The sequence below is a fragment of the Dipteris shenzhenensis genome, chromosome 19 (genome assembly GCF_047967505.1).
Source record: "Dipteris shenzhenensis isolate YYH24624 ecotype China chromosome 19, Dip_SZ_1.0, whole genome shotgun sequence".
NCBI classification, from domain to species: domain Eukaryota; kingdom Viridiplantae; phylum Streptophyta; class Polypodiopsida; order Gleicheniales; family Dipteridaceae; genus Dipteris; species Dipteris shenzhenensis.
Genome location: NC_141614.1, coordinates 12,939,611 through 12,959,277, shown reverse-complemented (window position 1 = coordinate 12,959,277; position 19,667 = coordinate 12,939,611). Strand labels below are relative to the sequence as shown.

The following is a 19,667-nucleotide window of genomic DNA, read 5'->3' as shown; positions in this document are numbered from 1 at the left end:
GAGCCTTATGCATCTTCTTCTCATTGAAGACTACATCATGGTTGCATATGATCTTCTTTGCTTCTAGATCCCAGAGACGATAGCCCATCTCTCCACTTTCACCATCTCCACAAGATGAAGTTTAATAGTAGACTTTGCTAATGCATCCAACTCATTCCAATCATCCTCAGACATATATATAGACTTATCTTCAACACCTGCCAAGAGTTTAATCTGCTTCTTTTGAAAAAGCACATCCCTTATCTGTTCTTTCCACAAAGAAAAGTTTGTCCCATCAAACTTTTTAATGCTGAAAAGCTCCTTTTCAGACATGGAAGAGGATGCCATGATGCAAATAAAGCAAATTCCCAAATGCTAGTGCCTGTAAGAGAGAATCACACGAAATACCAGGTGCACCCAAATGTGTATGCCACAATAGACTGAAATATCACAAAAACTCAAAGCTCAAAGCATCAAAAGATGCAACTAACTCATGTGCATGTACTATGCATCCATATGAGCAAATCTAGCCCGAAAGAAAATGCCAACTGCAATGGCAATCCAAAATGCCAATAAGTGCCAAATGGCTCAAGCATAAACACCGTGTCCATGGGCATATGCATCAAGAATATCTCATCCAAGAGAGCATAACACTATCAGTGCATCACCTGCAATGTGTCAAAGCTGTCCCTCAGCATAAAATAGCATCCATGTGCAAAGCATACATAAAAATAGCATCCCACAAGGCAATTTGGGCCTATTAGCACATCCAATAAGGACCGCAATGCATCTAAATGGCCTATAAATCATCCACTGCAACCCAATGTACACCACGAATGAGCGCACACTGCTCAAACTGCAACCAAAGTGATTTGCATGAAGCATGCTCAAGAAATCATGGTCCTACGGTAATGACCGCTACTGAAAATAGAACCTGAGATGTCTTAAAACATGGGCGCCATTGCATAATCGGACTCAGCAAGAAAATATATCTCTCTTCTACCGGAACTCCAAAATCCCAATCGATGAGTGAGAAATGGGAGTCAACACTTATCCACTACCATGTGGCATAAATCTAAGGTTTCAAAACCTTAGAATGAAAAATGCATAACAGAGAGACGAAATCGAATACACAGAGATCTATAACTCTGAAAATACTCCACCGAATCGCGTAAATATAACCAACAAGTAGGGGTTTTTGGGCGTCCGGAATGCAATGGGACAGATGGTTTTGGAAACCGTGGTCTCAATCACTGGGTCCAACACACGGACTGAAAAACGTTTTTGGAAACAGAGCTATTTGTAAACTCCATCGAAGTGCGAATGATGAGCAACATAGAAGTTTTAGGACCTCATGAGTCCACCGGAACTGACAGATTTGCAAATGGTTGCTCCAAACTTGAGTTACAACACCCGGGCACAAAAAACGCAGAAACTGACACAGTGAGTGAGAAATCCAATGAAATGATCCCAGATTCAAGAATGAAGGTGTTTCCAAGCTCTTGAAGTGAAGTGGATACCAAAAGCAAGCAATACAAGTCAATACGGAGTCTCTGTCATCGAACGGAACAGGGAAAAGCTTAAAAAACGACTTTTTCTTTTAAAACACTTAACAGGCTCTCAAAACCACTTCACAAAACCAAAGTGACTTTTCTAAAGGTTCCTCCAAGGTCTCTGCACACTCGGATGTAAGTAAATCACCCACAAAGCTTCCCACAGAGCTTTTCCTTCCTCCCACAGAGCTGCTGAGCTTCTAAGCATTCACGCATGCTCAGCTAGATCACCCGAGTTCTGATACCAGTTGAGAGTGCTCTCAACGGAAGCAAGAATGGAAGAGGGAGAGAGAGAAACAAGGAGCCACACAAGTTTTGGTGGGTGCAGAACCACCCTAATCTTCTTTTTCATTCATTTATATATGTGTTGGAGTATTGTACATAACCGGGGTAAAGGCACAATGACCTTTAACCCCCACAGTCTGTACAGGTCTGTTCGCAGATCTCTGGCTTATGTGTGCATAGCATGCACTGTGTGTAGTCCTTTCTTCTAGCTCCAGTGTGTCTCAATGTAGACTACAAGATCTTTCCCTCGGTGCCCAAGGGTGATTGGAGACCGTGCTTTAAAATTATGATCTCACACAGGCTCATAAATTTACACACCTACACAAACAAAAACCATTTGAACAAGGCCTTTGTCAACTCCAAAGATGAGGGGCAGCCCCATCATGATGAAGGTTCGCACTTATAAAAGAATATATTGAACCTTTCCTTCTTAAAGGAGATAGGCCCTAGCACTTCTCCAATTACATGAAAATACTGCCGATTCAACATCACTCGTTCATTTACTTCTCTTTCAAATATTGTGGAATGCATGCCTTTTCACATCTCACAAAAGAATAAAAGGATAGAAGTGCATAAACAGCTAATAAAACCAAATCAACCCCATAATGGAAATGGACTAATATCAAGAAAGTATATCAAGTGGAAAAGCCAACAAAGGTGAGTCTCACTATTGAACCATATCTAAACAATCCAATGTAAAGAGTAAAAGTCAACCTCATATCATGCTCTATGAACCAAAAGAAGTCCAAACCCTGACAAGAGCAAGCCCCTAATCTGTATCATCCTGAAAATCTGTTTTCATCAACCATATGTACAATTCTATATTTGACTCACGAATTCAAGCTCTTAAGCAATTGCAATGATTGCTCTACATTCATCTAGATCTCTCTCTTATATCAACTTCAGCTCAGCTTCACAAGGACATTGCTAGTAGATGTATTAGATCAGGCAAAGAAATCCTCTCCATAACTTGTTTAACATAAAATGGCTACCCAAATGCATCATCGGAGATGAAAATCTTTCCAGTATCCCAAAAAAAAAAGAGAGATTGTCCCAACCTTCATTTCAAAAAGCTGATTCTCCAAAGAACTTCCACTATACAAATGTCCTTGCCTGGCTTCTCCATTGTTTGGAATAGATGCAAGCAACAACACAAGGGGCTCTCGATGAGAATATAAGTCCTAGGATTGATTTGAGCTCCTGATTAAATCAGAAAACGGACTAGACAATGTTCTAACTCTGCAAAAACTATGTTCATAATCTTTGCATTGTCCAAATATATGTGCCTCAGGTATGACCAAAAGGTTAGTTACAGGCCCTGCATCATCCATGCATCAGAAAACAATCCTTCAAAAAACCCATGAAACTATGATCCTTCTTGCTTCTGTCAACTGGCAATGAGACCCACTTACACAAGCCTCAAATAGAAACCCTAATCTAGCTAACTTTGAAGAAGACTACCTTTAATGTACAATTCCCTCACAACATTTCCAGTAACAGTATCCCACATGCATACACAACCATCTTCTGAACCAAATGCTAGACACCTTCCATCAAAATTGATAGCTAAAGCTGTAACTGGGGACCTGTTTGGAATGCCACAACAAGTATTTGTATTTTATAATGAGGAACCTGTTTAAGCCTACACGCCTAATAACTAGAAGCATGCAGGAAAATACAATGTAGTGCTCATGCCAGCTTCACCTGTGAGCGAGAAATTCGGGGAAAAGACCACTAATATCAATATTAGATACACATAATGGCCATTGATTCACAACTCGAACAAATATTTTCCCATCCGTTGTCCCAGCATACAATGACTGCTCATTGAGATGTAAAACAAGGGAGTTGATTGCTAACTGCAATTGAATTGACTGCAAGAGCTTCCCAGGCCCCAATCCCCAAACCTACAAATGCAGTTGCATCAAATGTCACAATTCATAATCTGGACCACATCGCACTCCTACTGTGTAAAACGTTATGGAAGAAAAGGGAAATGCATACATGGAGCAAGAAAGTGATCAATTATCTGATCCTGAGTAGCCAAACAAACCTGCCAATCATATTTGAGCTAATACAACCACTAAGCATATAACAGAGTGAAAGGGACAACTGGATCACCCTGGTTATTTGCAACGAGAACGAAAATACATCATAATATTGTTGGAATGGTCACCTCCCCATCTGTAAGCCCCCAAATGAGGAGAGCGTGGGGGAGGGAGACCTATAGGGCAGGATGTGCCCAAGAGAGAAGAAAGAGAGGGGGCTGCCACATGGGCAGCACCTCACATCAAAGAGACCAGCATGGCTGCAACAGACGGAACCTGTGGAAGGAGTATAAGGCAGGGACAGCAAGTCCTAGATCTAACCTGGCAGGAGGTCAGTCAGGGGCAGTAGATATGGCGCGGGATTGCACAGACAAAGGCGCCTATGTGCAGGGCATCTGTGTGCAGATGGACAGCTTGCAACAGAGCCTACAGGTCGCACAACCATGGAAGGGAGCAGCAGCACCTGGGTACCCTGGCTGAGGCTGGTGGGTCTGCTTGGAGCCAGCAGATCAGGCCTGGAGATGGTGGGCTGGCTAGGGGGCTGAATCCCTGGAACAAAGGCTGAAAAAGGGCCTAGAAAAGACCCTTATACAGGGCCCTGGTTGGGCTGGTAGGGGCAGCCAACCAGGTCGGTTTCTCAGGGCAGGAAGAATTGACCAGGTTGGCCAAATCTAGGGGCCTGGGTCAGTAGGTTTTGCCATCCCCTTGGGGCCTATAAAAGCAGAGGCCTCAGGCCTCATTTCATACCCAGCAACTAGCAGTTCCAGGGCAGAAAAGAGCAGTAGGAAGCCTACTCTCTGGGCCTATCTACAAGAGGTGAGAGAGTGCAACAAGGGCTCTCAACTTTCTTCTCATCCTCTTGCATGTGGGCATCTACATAGATGTTAGACATCAAGACATAAGCTGCAACATCCTTTTGATCTAATTGCAGTGCATGTTCAAAGGCTTGTCTTTAAAGTTCCGCTTGACCCATTTTTTACAAGCCCCCAGCACAGTGTGTTACACCATAAGATTAGGAGGGAAAGGCTTCTTCTTAACCATAGCTACCACATCATATGGAGACACACCCTCAAGTTGTATCTATTTGATCAAGATTTCTCGCGGAGCCCCTCATCAATATATCCTACAATTAATGCAAGCCATGAGATCTATCGCTTTCCAAACCCTCTCTAACAATGCATGTATTTCTCGATCGTTATCTATAGCTCCTATGCTACCACAAGCTTTGAAGCTGCAAAGAAATGCGATCATAGTTGAAAAGACACCACCAAGTTGCATCTGTTTGAAACACTCCAGTGCTTCCTCACCAAGACCATGCTTGGTATAACCAGCCATTAGTGCAGTCCACAAGACATCTAAAACTGAAAGCCTATCAAACAGGTCCTATGCTTTTGCAAGAAACCACAATTGTCATACATATGTACCAAGGCACTGCCAACAAAAAGATCTGTTACTGACTCCTTTTTGGTAATTTCAACGTGTGTTCTTGGCCTTTGTCTATTGCTCCTATGCTGCCATAAGCTTTCAAGCTACAAACAAATGTGACAGTAGTTGGAGACACATCCTCCTATTGCATATGTTGTATGCAAAAAAACATTTGCATTCACCCCATCTAGAACAATTCTATTCTCTGCCTTCCACTTTAGATAGTCCTGTCACAAGAATACGGTAAAGCCACTACCATTTTGTCCAATAGTGCATCATTAATAGTCTCTATCAGCATAATCAAAGCTGCAATGCTAACACAAAGAATATGGCACTTTGCATCATTGTCTTGGAATTTCCCACCATTTTTTGCTAATGATAATCTTTTGACGACCTAAAAACTTTAACTTATCCCTACGCATGGCCTCTTCTGCCTAAGCTGCGTGACCATCTCTGCAGGAGCCTGAAAACAGAACTTGAAGTGGTTGGCTCTTGGAAAGACTCATCCAGCTCTCGATCGTTGTATGTTTGATCTCCATTTACAGGAGGCCAACTACCGTCTATGACAATGATGTTTTTAAGCCTCATAGTCGGTGTATTGATGCAAGCTGTGGATTTGAGTCCTCTGTCACCAATATCTCTCATTAAAAAAGTAGGTGGGGAGTAGTGGCTCCAAAAAATGGAGCATGGCTAAGTCAGTTCTAGGATTTGCATGAATTTGTTAGTAGTAGATGATTTCAATAGAAATTAATACCAAAATGATTGATTGATCTTTGGCAAATTATCGTAGATCTCCTTTGGCAGACCATATCTCAGCATCATCCGGTGAAATGGATACCCTTCTCCTCCCATAAAAGTTCACAAGTCTGCAAGAAGACGATGCCTTCCAATTAATGTTGGACGATGAGGGCAAGGAGGAATAGCCATGGAATGGCACTGAAATTGGTGAAGCTGAGAGAGGAGAGGGGTTCCCATGGCGACAAAGTGAGGAGTGGGAAAGAATCGAGAGCAAGCAATAGAAGATGTGGGGATGTGAGTGTGGGGGTTAAAGGTCACTGTGCCTTTACCTCGGTTATGTACAATACTCAAACACATATATAAATGAATGAAAAAGAAGATTAGGGTGTTCTGCACCCACCAAAAACTTGTGTGGCTCTCTGTTTCTCTCTCTCCCTCTTCCGTTCTTGCTTTCGTTGAGAGCACTCTCAACTGGTATCAGAGCCCGGGTGATCTAGCTGAGCGTGCATGAATGCTTAGAAGCTCAGCAGCTCTGTGGGAAGCTTTGTGGGTGACTTTACTTGCATCCGAGTGTGCAGAGACCTTGAAGAAACCTTTGGAAAAGTCACTTTGGTTTTGCGAAGTGGTTTTGAGAGCCTGTTAAGTGTTTTCAAAGAAAAAGTCGTTTTTTAAGCTTTTCCTTGTTCCGTTCGATGACAGAGACTCTGTATTGACTTGTACAGGCAACTATTGCTTGCTTTTGGTGTCCACTTCACTTCACGAGCTTGGAAACACCTTCATTCTTGAATCTGGGATCATTTCATTGGATTTCTGACTCACTGTGTCAGTTCCTACGTTTTTCTGCCCGGGTGTTGGAACTCAAGTTTGGAGCAACCATTTGCAGATCTGTCAGTTCTGGTGGACTCAGGAGGTCCTAAAACTTCTATGTTGCTCATCATTCGCATTCCGGTGGAGTTTACAAACAGCTCTGTTTCCAAAAACGTTTTTCAGTCCGTGTGTTGGACCTAGTGATTGAGACCACGGTTAACTGTCTGTCCCATTGCGTTCCAGACACCCAAAAACCCCTACCTGTCATTTCTTGCACGATTTAGTAGAGGATTTTTAGAGTTATAGATCTCTGTGTATTCAATTTTGTCTCTCTGTTATGCATTTTTCATTCTAAGGTTTTGAAACCTTAGATTTATGCCACATGGCAGTGGATAAGTGTTGACTCCCATTTCTCACTCATCGGTTGGGATTTTGGAGTTCCGGCAGGCAAGAGATACTTGCAGATTTTCATACTGAGTCCGATTATGCAATGGCGCCCATGCTTTGAGGCATCTCAGATTCTATTTTCAGTAGCGGTCTTTTCCGTGAAACCATGATTTCTTGAGCATACCTTATGTAGATCACTCTGGTTGTAGTTTGAGCCATGTGCGCTCATTCGTGGTGTGCATTGGGTTACATTGGATGATTTATAGGCCATTTGGATGCATTGCGATTCTTATTGGATGCGCTGATAGGACCAAATTGCCTTGTGGGATGCTATTTTTATGGACCCTTTGCACATGGATGCTATTTTATGCTGAGGGACAGCTTTGACACATTGCAGGTGATGCACTGATAGTGCTATGCTCTCTTGGATGAGATATTATTGATGCAAATGCCAGTGGACGGTGTTTATGCTTGAGTCATTTGGCACTTATTGGCATTTTGGATTGCCATTGCAGTTGGCATTTTCTTTTGGGCCAGATTTGCTCATATGGATGCATAGTACATGCACATGAGTTAGTTGCATCTTTTGATGCTTTGAGCTTTGAGTTTTGGTGATATTTCAGTCTATTGTGGCATACACATTTGGGTGCACCTGGTATTTGGTGTGATTCTCTCTTACAGGCACTATCATTTGGGATTTTGCTTTATTTGCATCATGGCATCCTCTTCCATGTCTGAAAAGGAGTTTTTCAACATTAAAAAGTATGATGGGACAAACTTTTCTTTGTGGAAAGAATAGATAAGGGATGTGCTTATTCAGAAGAAGCAGATTAAACTCTTGGTAGGGATTGAAGCTAAGCCTACAAATATTCTGAGGATGATTGGAATGAGTTGGATGCATTAGCAAAGTCTACTATTAGACTTCATCTTGCAGAGTCAGTTTATTTCACAGTAGTAAATGAGCAGACTATGGAAGATTTGTGGAAGAAACTGTGTGCCACTTATGAGAAGGAAACTACCTCTAATAAAGTTTACCTCATGAAGAGGTTGTTTGAGCTGCAGATGAAGGAAGGGGTCTCCATTGCTTCTCACTTGAATGAATTCAATATTATTTTCAGCCAGCTTCAGGCTCAGAAGATGAATTTTGATGCGGAGACTTAGGCAATATTTCTCTTATGTTCATTGCCATCCTCATGGGATACCTTCCGTACAGCTGTTAGTAACTCTGCACTTGGTGGAGTACTAAAATTTGATGATGTTGTGGGTAGCTTGTTGGCCGAGGAGATTAGACGCAAGTCTATGGACAGCAACAAGTAGGATGCAGCCTTAAATGTGTAAAGGGGCAGATCACAGTTCAGGGGGAAGTCCCAAGAAAGAGGGAAGTCTCGTAGCAAATCTTGGGCACAGAATATTGAGTGTAACCAATGTGGCAAGAAGGGCCATATGAAAAAGGATTGCTACAAGCTGAAAAGAGAGCAAAAGGATAAGAAAAAGAATGCAAATTGGGGTGCAAATCAGAAGGAAGAGAGTCCAAGGGAGGACAAAGGAAAAGTGAAGATTGAGGAGATCAATGCAGTCACACATGATAGTGACAATGACATTCTCTTCATGTCTAGTTTATCTACAGAGTTGCTTACCACTTCAGATGATGCATATTCCCAGGATTGGATTTTGGATTCTGGTGCTTCATTCCATGTTACTCCCCATAAGGAATGGTTGACAGGTTGTGTGCATCAATGATTATGCATGTGACATAGTCGGAGCAGGTGACATAAAGTTTTCTTTTGCAAATGGGTCTGCATTTATTTTGAAACATGTGAGACATGTGCCTAAGTTGACCAAGAGCCTTATTTCAATGGGTCAACTAGATGATGCTGGTTTTCACACCACTTTTGGCTTTCAGAGTTGGAAAATTCAGAAGGGCTCTATGCTTTTGGCTTGGGGTGCCAAGTGTGGGACTTTGTATCCCTTACATGTATCAGGGGTATTTATTCATGTTGTTGCAATAACCGAGCAGCCAAGCACTTCTTTATGGCATTACCGTTTGGGCCATATGAGCCAAACTCTTATGCCATTTGGGTTATGTACCGCATTTGAGTTTCTCTGATTTTGAATTTTGTGAGCACTGTCTCTATGGGAAGCAAAATAAATCAGCCCATTAAAGAAGGGAAAAGAAAGAGTTTGAAAAGATTGATTTGGTGCATTCAGACGTATGTGGTCCCATGCCTACACGGTCATTAGGCGGGGCTGAATACTATGTGACATTCATTGATGATGCAACTAGGAAAGTGTGGGCTTATGCTATAGCTCAGAAGAGTGATGTGTTCCAGGTATTTCAGAAATAGCTGGCCTTGGTTGAGAATTAGTCAAGTAGAACGCTTAAATGCCTACGGACTGACAATGGTGGAGAGTATCTCTCTCATGACTTTCAGCATTTCTGTGATACACATGGGATTAAGAGGGAGCTCACATCCCCTCGTACTCCAGAGCAAAATCCAATTGCAGAAAAGATGAACCGTACCATTCAAGAAAGGTTGCAATGCATGCTTTCCAATGCAAGTCTTTCTGGTGGTTTTTGGGCTGAGGCAATGACGACTACAGTGCATGTGATCAATAGATCACCTAATAAAAGTTTGGATGGTGGTATTCCTAAAGAGGCATGGAGTGGCAAGAAGCCCTCTTACTCTCATCTGCATATATTTGGGTGTGAGGCATATGCACATGTGCCGAGAGAGCTTCGAAAGAAGCTAGATCCTAAGTCTAGGAAATGTATCTTTCTGGGTTATGTTGAAAGTGGAGAGATAGGCTATGGTCTCTGGGATCCAGAAGCAAAGAAGATCATACATAGCCATGATGTAGACTTCAATGAGAAGAAGATGCATAAGGCACCCATGAGGGATGTGAAAATGAGGAGAATCACTTTCCAGGATGTGAATCCACCTACATATGTTGATAGACAGCAAGCTGTCCATGTACCAAATGTGCAAGAAATGGTACCACCAAGTACTCTTACACGTATACGATCAAGGGTAGATGATGGATCATCTATTGGTGGAAATGATGAGCCAAATGTGGCTGACATGCAGGTGGGACATCAAGCTGAAATGCCCTTGAGAAGATCATCTAGAGTGTCTAGACCGCCTAATAGGTTTGTTCCAGGGGTAGACTATGTGATGCTTACTATTTGTGGGGAGCCGTCTTGCTACAGAGAGGCTATGATGCGTGAGGATCAACGCAAGGGGGAGTATGCTATGCAATCAGAGATGAGTTCAGTTCTGAAGAATAAGACTTGGGACTTGGTTTCTTTGCCACATGGAAAGAAAGCATTGCCATGTAAATGGGTCTACAAGATGAAGGTCACAGGTGATGATGTGCCTAGGTACAAGGCCCGTTTGGTCACTAAAGGATTCAAGCAAGAGAAGGGTGTAGACTTTGATGAGATATTCTCTCTGGTTGTGAAGATGACCACACTTAGATGCATGCTTGGACTAGTGGCATCCTAGGATATGGAGCTTATGCAGATGGATGTCAAGACAACTTTCTTGCACGTGGATCTGCATGAGGAAATTTACATGATGCAGCCGGAAGGCTTTGAAAAAAAGGGCAAAGAGCATTTAGTTGGCAAGGTGAAGAAGAGTCTCTATGGACTTAAGCAAGCGCCTAGAGAATGGTATCAAAAGTTTGATGCTTTCATTCGGTCCCAGGGTTTTAGAAGGAGTGAAATTGATCACTGCCTCTACATAAAAGGGCTAAGGATAATAGCCTGATAATCCTGGCACTATATGTGGATGATATGCTATTGGCTAGCAAGAATACTTATGAGCTAGATGCATTAAAGGCCAAGTTGCATGAGGCCTTTGATATGAAGGATTTGGGACTTGCAGGTCATATTCTTGGTATGCGCATCACGTGTGATCGGAGTAGGAAACTCCTTTGGCTTTCACAGAAGGAGTATGTTACAAAAGTATTGCAGTGTTTCAATATGGAGGGGGGAAAGGCAGTGAGTACTCCATTGCCTCCATATGTGAAACTGAGTCATACAGATAGTCCCAAATCAGATGAGGAGAGGGCCATGATGGCCAAGGTTCCTTATGCATCAGTGGTTGGGAGTCTATATATGCTATGATAGCTACTAGACCAGACATTGCATTTGTAGTAGGAGTTGTGAGCCGATATATGGCTAATCCAGGAAATGTGGGAGAGGAGAGCACACACAAAGGGATAAGGAGACACCAAAAGTGGTGGAGCAAAAGCTACTCCAGCTTATTCCTCTATCATATATATATGAGTATACATGGGCATTGTACAAGTGGATGGGCACACTGCCCTTTACCCCAACAACCTCCCACTTATAGGCAGTGTGCCTTTAAGGGAGTATAGTACACATATAATACAATCAGCCATAGGCTGAAAAACAAGATGATTAGACCATCATCCTATGCCAATCGGCACTTTACAATGTGCAAAGTGCATAGAGGATAAGCTGCTAGCAGACATCAGGTTTGCAGGATAGAAAATGACAAGCTATAGATGCCTGTCAACCAAGATCTCATGCCAGATCTCACTAGGAGAGTAAACTCTCACCACCACGTGCTCCTGTGCTAAGTCCATAGCACCCGAATAGTCACTGTGCAAAGAAAATGTCTCTGTACCACTTGTGACCATAAGCACATGACCTACAATAGACCTTTGTTGGTCTACCCAACCTGCATCACCTGCATGCTGCTCCTGGAAGCATAAGGATCTGATGTCCACAACCGCTTCCCTACCGCCAAAATCTACCATAATCATGCTACCAACTCCCACTGCAATGGAAGCAAGAACCGGAAGTGTAGCCCCAATGGCAAACATGTGAGAACCAAGTCTCAACACAGTCATGGATGCATGAAGTACTATGGCTGCCATATCAACCATAACTTGCTGCTCATCTGATCTGTGATCGTCAAACCTACTGTGTTTTAAGTGTGTTTTAAGTATGGAGCCAATACAAGCAATGGAGTACTCAGTAACTTCCCTCTCTCCATACTGAAACAACCAAGTATCTGGCAAACATCATCAAGACCATGTAGCTCCCACTGCAAAGCATCCCTGTCCATAAGGAACCATATGGCAAGTAACCTCAGAAAGATAGCAACCTCCTGAATACTGAGACCATAACCTGTCTCATTGCGCATCACAACCTGAGCTCTCGTAACAGTATCAAATCTATGAAGCCAAGCTCGAGGGGATTGCTTCTGGCCATGGAGGTAGTTATGAAGCAAACATATCAATGATTCCTACCCATGTGCAATATGACCCGAGACAATAACTACAGAAACCACATCTGTCTTGGCATAACCAGCCAATGGATCATACCGGGCATCATTAGCCAAGGTATCATCCTCACCATGCATAGCCTCATCCTCATCTGCAAGAGGCACTCCGCATCCTGGGAGTAAACTGTAACTATCCATAAAAGATGCATCAATAATCTCTATAGGAGTATAAACCTGTGGAATACTCGAGACATCTGACCATGTCTGACCAAAATTAGGAAGTAATCGTGGCTGTCCCAACTTTATAACCTGCTCACTGTGGGAAAAACCTCCCACTCTAAGGGATATGGGCTGCCCCTGCAAAGAATTCGGAGGTATCAGTGCACTTACACCCTCCTGAAACACCACTCTCCTGCTATCCACAGTCTTGGGCTGTCTAAACATAGCATCCTCTCTGAAATAGACATTATGGCTACGTATCAACTTTCTAGTTGAAGAATCCCATAACCTATAGTCCCTACTGGACTCACTATATCCAAGGAAGATACACCTCCTCAATCGGGAACCATGAGCATAAGCCTCGCAGCCAAACACACGTAAATGCTCATAACATGGTGTCCTGCCTATCAAGAAGTCAAATGGCACTCTACCATTTAGAGATCTCATGGGTGACCTGTTAAGCAAGTATGCAGCTGTCTTACATGCCTCAACCCAATAGCATTCAGTAAGACTTGCATATCGTAGCATGCTACCAATCCTGTCCAATAGAATCCAATTTATGCCTTCTGCCAAGGCATCGTGAGCAAAAAGATGAGGAGTGGTCAACACCCTCCTGATACCAAGTGTATCACATAGATGCTGAAATCTAAAAGAGGTAAACTCTGCATCACCATCAGTCATCAAGCTCAATAGCTTCTTTCCTGACTGATTTTTAGCATTACCCAAGAAGCGCTGAAATGTATCATATACATCATGCTTCTGCCGAATCAGATATACCCATAGGTACTTTGTAGCAGCATCAATAAATCTCACAAAGTAAGAGGCGCCACCCAGTGAAACGGTAGGCATAGGCCCACAAACTGCACTATGAACCAAGTGCAATGGCTCAACATACCTCTCATTGACTGTCTTCCTCACAAAAGAGGATCCTGACTGCTGATCATCATCACAATCATGACATAAAATTTGAGAGACATCCATAACAGGAATGTATCTCAATGTTGTAAGGGCTTTCATACCTGCAGTAGACATATGTCGAAGTCTGGCATACCATAAACTAACTGATGGCTGCTTACTAATCATAAGCATCTTATCTTGGACACCTGATACATGCAATGCATAAGAGAATCCAACCCGTGATCCCCTAGCTATAACCAGATTGCCTCTGAAGCTCAACATGCTTCTTCTCCTTCTTCCTGTCATTCTTAACCTTGCTCTTCTTCTTGTATTTTCTCAGCCATTTCTAGCAATACTTTTTCATGTGGCCATACTTTCCATAATAGAAACATCTAACGCAAGTCCGAGAGCTAGACTTGCTCTTGGAATTCCCCTGTGAACATGATCTGTTTCTACCAATTGATCTATCTCTGGAGTGCATATCAAGGCTATATTTCAGCACATCAGGGCATTTCAACCCATCATGCTGTAACATAACACTATCGTGGTCATACATCCGGCATATACGAGTATAGAACTCATATGCATGGTAGTCTACACCCTGTACACCATCCTGTACCTGCAAGTAGACAGACTTCGAGAGTGATGACTGAGTGATGCTTGCTCATCCATGTCATCCCAATCACTCTATTTAATGCTATTAGGCTTGACACCTTTGCATTGAATGGGCTTATGCTACTTTTTCTGCACTAACACATCATAAATCTACTCTTTCCAATACTGAAAGTTTGATCCATCCAACCTCTCAATATCAAAGAGGGCACTACCAGCTGTAGATGCCATATCTGTGGCACAATAGCTCACAACCAAAGAGCAATATAGTGCAATAGGCAACCCAAATGACCAAAAATATAGTGTTGTCTAGACTAATCAGGTCTCCAAATAAACTGGCTGATCCACTACTCAAAAGCACTCAGCCATAAAGAGGCATAAACAAGAATATATGCAGCCCAGTAACCTGCCAATGCCTGGCAATCCAAGTAAGAAATGCACTGAACCAAATGAGCAATGCCTGCTCAACCAATGGCAATAGGAGCCCAGGTCAACTATCCATAAACATCAGTGCGGCATCCACCAATGCAAATCCATAATGCATCGAAATGGCATTTGCTGCATCACCAATGCATCACCTCAAGTGTGCAATCCTTTGGCAACAAAATCAAGCATTCACCACTTGCCAAATGTGCCAAAGTGACTTGCCAAAATGCCAATAATGCCCTTGGACTAAAGTGAGATCCCAATCACTTTCTGTAATTTGCTGTGAGTTCCCAATTCACTGTTGTTCAAGAGAAATTCCTACAACAATACCTCACAGTCACTTTGGGCAAAATAACACGCTATCCCTGTTTTTGAACAGCGATATCTTTTCACTGAAAGACCGGATGCCAAATCTATAAACAGCAAAGTTGTAGCTTGTAAAAAGATCTACAACTTATCAGTTGACCTCAAGAGCCAAATTCTTGTGGATTCTCAGATATTCTCACCTGAAAAACAGCTTCCTGCACATTGGTCACAAATAGACAGTAGACTGCAACTTTTTGTGGTTTTGCAGAGGCTGTAACTCCTGCAGCTTATACCGGATCAATTTGCTTCCAAGAGAAAAGTTGTAGTATGTTCTATGAACTACAACTTTTCAGTTCGGCACAAAGTGCAATTCCACACCAGAAAAGAGATATTCAGTCCTGAAAATGACTGCACATTGGTCACAAATAGACAGTAGACTGCAACTTTTTGTGGTTTTGCAGAGGCTGTAACTCCTGCAGCTTATGCCGGATCAACTTGCTTCCAAGAGCAAAGTTGTAGTATGTTCTATGAACTACAACTTTCCAGTTCGGCACAAAGTGCAATTCCACACCAGAAAAGAGATATTCAGTCCTGAAAATGACTGTTTTGTCATAAAAAACAGCAACAGCAGCAATTGTAATGTCCTGACCAATGGCAAACACAATGCCATAAAATCAGCCCTGAATACGGTAACAAATCAGCCCCAAAATGCTAACAAACCAGCCCTAAAACAGCTCCAAACAATGCTAATCTGACAGGATCTCAATACATCACCGTACCACCGTATGTATCCAACATAGGCAAATAACCATGCATCCAACAAACTGTCAATGCATCTCAACCAGGCATGTACCACTGTCAAAGCATGTGTCACTGCCACTACCAAAGTGATGTACCTGCAAGAAAAATATGCAACCCACTGACTAGACAGAGAGAGCCGAGCTCTATGACGAGGGAATGAAAGAGGCCTGGAAGATGATTGTATGGTATGAATGCAAGGTGCTCGAAAAGAAGAGTGCCGATGAAGACCACTTGCTGGCCAAAACCACTCAATTCTGTAGTATAACCAATGCCAAAAAAAATCTTTAACGAAATAGCTTGGTTACGTGCTCCTTAGCTTCTTCAATAGCCACCAGGCGGCTCACAGCCAAAATGAGGCGGCTCTCCAAATGCCTTCAACTCGCAGCTGCATGCAAGGCATCCTCCTCAAAGGCTTCAACTCCCATGACCCATGCAATTCCTAGACAAACTATACCAGCAACCAGTCGCTCCATCAATGTTGCTCAAGTTGCTCAGCTCTCCATGCAACAGACTACCACGAGTGATCGTCAACAGAGCTAGCCATCATCAACATTGCAACGGCCATAGCTCTTGCTCCCAGGCACTCAGCCATCCACAGTAGCTTCAAGCAAAGCTTTAGCACATGTTTGCCTCCAACGTGAGCAACTCTTCATGCCTCGGCAAGCAAGCTGACTCGACATAGCTCACAACACAGTCAACCCTCCATCGGCCAAGTCCTCTGTTCAATGGGACAAACCAGTCCGCAGCTGCGCCTCCACCACACACGGACGAGCAAACTAGCAGCCCCCGTAGACAGTCAACCATACGAGTAGCCAAGCCATATCCCTCAGCTACTCTCTCACGAGCGCCATCTCCATAGCCCTTCAGCAGCGCCACAGCCTCTACTCCGACGCTCAGCCTCAATGTCCATTGCTCCAAACCCACCAACGGCGATTCGTAGGCCAAATAACAAACGGCTCCAGCATCGACAAACTTAGTAGCGACCTCTCATGGCATCCCTTGAATGTCAAAGCAGATCTTATCCTCCACGCACAGCAACTCCAACAACCTGCAGCCAAGAGCTCCTCGTAGATCAAATGCCATGGGCTCTGATACCACTTGTGGGAGAGGAGAGCACACACAAAGGGATAAGGGGAGACACCAAAAGTGGTGGAGCAAAAGCTACTCCAGCTTATTCCTCTATCATATATATATGAGTATACATGGGCATTGTACAAGTGGGTGGGCACACTGCCCTTTACCCCAACAGGAAAGAGGCATTGGGAGGCAGTTAAGTGCATCATGAGGTACATGAAGGGTACCAAGGAGATGTGCATCTACTTTGGTAAAGGAGACATGCATGTACTTGGGTACACAGATTCAGACTATGCAGGGCATGTGGATAGTAGGAGATCCACTTCTAGTTATGTGTTCACCTTTGCAGGTGGTGCAGTGTCGTGGATGTCTCGCACACAGAAGTGCGTTGCTTTGTCTACCACAGAGGCTAAGTATGTTGCAGCCACAGAGGGTTGCAAGGAGGCTATATGGCTTGATCGGCTAGTGGGAGATTTGGGGATTCATATAGGTGTACTGACATTGCATAGTGATTCCATGAGTGCTATTCAGCTAGCACGGAATCCGGTCTTTCATGCAAAGACCAAACACATTGAGGTCAGGTACCATTTCATCAGGGAGGTACTTGAGGACAAGCGCATAGAGCTTGTTAAGGTTCATACATATGATAACCCTGTAGATATGCTAACGAAGAGTCTACCTAGTCAGCGGTTTGAGTATTGTCATGTATTGATGGGCATTGGATAGTATGCTCACTGGTTGTTCTCCCTTAAACTTGTGTGGCTCTCTGTTTTTCTCTCTCCCTCTTCCGTTCTTGCTTCCATTGAGAGCACTCTCAGTGAGCTGAGAGAGATGGTAGAGATCGATGGTTGAAGAGAGAAAGATGAAGATGAGGATGAAACAAAATCTATAGAGCTTTCACAAATCCTCTGCCAAAATTTGCAATCTATACAATAATGAATGGGCTTACCAAATGCATGATCGTTTAGAACTTGTCGGTCGATCTTCAATGTGCTTTCGCTTCTTATTTTCTGGTAGCCGAATGAGATTTTAGGACCATGCTCCTGCAAGAGCACCCAAAATCGGGGCGACTACATACAACCATAGGCTCTTCAAGTTGTTGGCTGCCACCGCTGGTCTGATTGACCTTACTAGATTCATAGATGCTCCAAAGATTGGCCTGAATCCGCGGCAGGATGCATTAGGTTATATCTTCAGCCCGGGATCTAAGAGCTAGTGATTCTGAGTATGAATCCACAGAGTTCAAAGACACGAAGAGAGATTGGAACTTAATCAGCAAAGATTGCATTACGCCAGAGCGTGCTGCCGACCACCAACCTAGAAAATTCTCTAATCTACATCTCGCAATGCCTCTTCCATCGCTCTTCTCTATCTCCTTGGAGTCCTTTTCTTTACGTTTCATATGTTTCTTTAAAAAGGCATTTGCTGCCTTTTCAAGCTCTCTTTCCTTCACCTCTGCATTCCATTCCTTCAACATCTTTACCGTATTCACCTAGCAGAGTTTGCATACAAATAATATCCCGAAAGGCATCAAAATTTTATGTCTTTTTCTAGTTAGTTTTGGTACCAATGCCTTTGAGAAGGGATCCAAAGCCCCCTTTACTGCCTAGAAGATAGAGGAGTAGGTTGCAAAAAGGGAATAAGCCATTGGGGTCAGCATGGAGGGAAAGATGAGGAGTGATTTCTTGAGTTCCAGTGAGGATATGAAGTGAATCAATGGGGATGGCAAAGATCCCACAGATGTAACCGTGAAGGAGAAGGCTAGGGATTGAATTCAAAGAGAATTGCAAGCAGGCAGTGCAGCCATCGCCCCCTCTCACAAGCAGTTGCCACATTCAATAATCCTTGGATTAGTGTAAATCCAAGGTTATTACCTAGACACGTGGCTCAACCACAAGCTAGAATTCCTTTTCATTCCACAATGCTACCTGCCTAAAAACATGATCTCAAGTCTGTTATTCAGACACACACATATTTGATGGGCATGATAATTTTCACACACATGAATCCCACCTATTTTGGGAGACGTGCAAAGTATCGTGTCCATTGGATATGGTTTGCAGGGACAAAGTCACATTAGACCACATTTTTCACAAAGTGTCATGGATAACAATCAAAATACATGTTGCTGGGTGTCTTCTTCAAACATACGCATATTTAATAGCACGATATGGTGAGTATGTGTCAAATTTTTTTCTCTTGTGGCATGTGCAAAGTATCATTCCCATCGGATATGGTTTGCATGGTTGAAGTCACATTAGACCATGTTTTTTACAAACTTAGTGTCATGCACAACAGTTTGAAAACAAGTTTTGGGATCTGAAAAGTGTGTCTTATTCATGCGTGCAAGTTTGATGGTGTGTCTTATTCACACATGCATGTCTGATGGGTACAATACTTTGCAAACGTGTTAATCTAAAACATGTGTCTTATTCACGCGTGCATCTAATGGGTACGATACGTTGTACACACATCAATCCCACCTATGTTGATGCGGTTGCAAAGTATCGTGATATGATAAATGATTTGTATGGTTAAAATCACAAATTTAAACCATGTTTTTCTCCAAGTATGATGTTTCTTTATACTTGGTTAAAATATTGTACTTATAATAAAAGTTAAATTAATTTTAGGTGTTAAAAATAATGAAAAAAAGCATGCTTATAATTATAATAAAAGTTAAATTGATTTTGGTTGTTTAAAAAAATAAAAAAAAACACTCTCAAATGTTGAGGCACGTGTATAGTATCGTGCCCATTGGATATGGTTTGCATGGACAAAGTCACATTACACTACGTTTTTCACAAAGTGTCATGCATAATGGTCAAAATACACGCTGCCAATTGTCTTCTTCA

General features: G+C 42.8%; 1 long non-coding RNA gene across 1 annotated transcript; it reads right to left on the bottom strand.

Moving 5' to 3' along the window:
• Positions 1–3,510: 3,510 nt before the first annotated feature.
• On the bottom strand, positions 3,511–17,872 carry LOC147890103 (uncharacterized). Its single transcript, XR_015542699.1, has 2 exons — positions 17,762–17,872; positions 3,511–3,724 (listed from the first exon to the last, which is right to left on the bottom strand). It is a non-coding gene; the product is annotated as an uncharacterized LOC147890103 (long non-coding RNA).
• Positions 17,873–19,667: the final 1,795 nt, after the last annotated feature.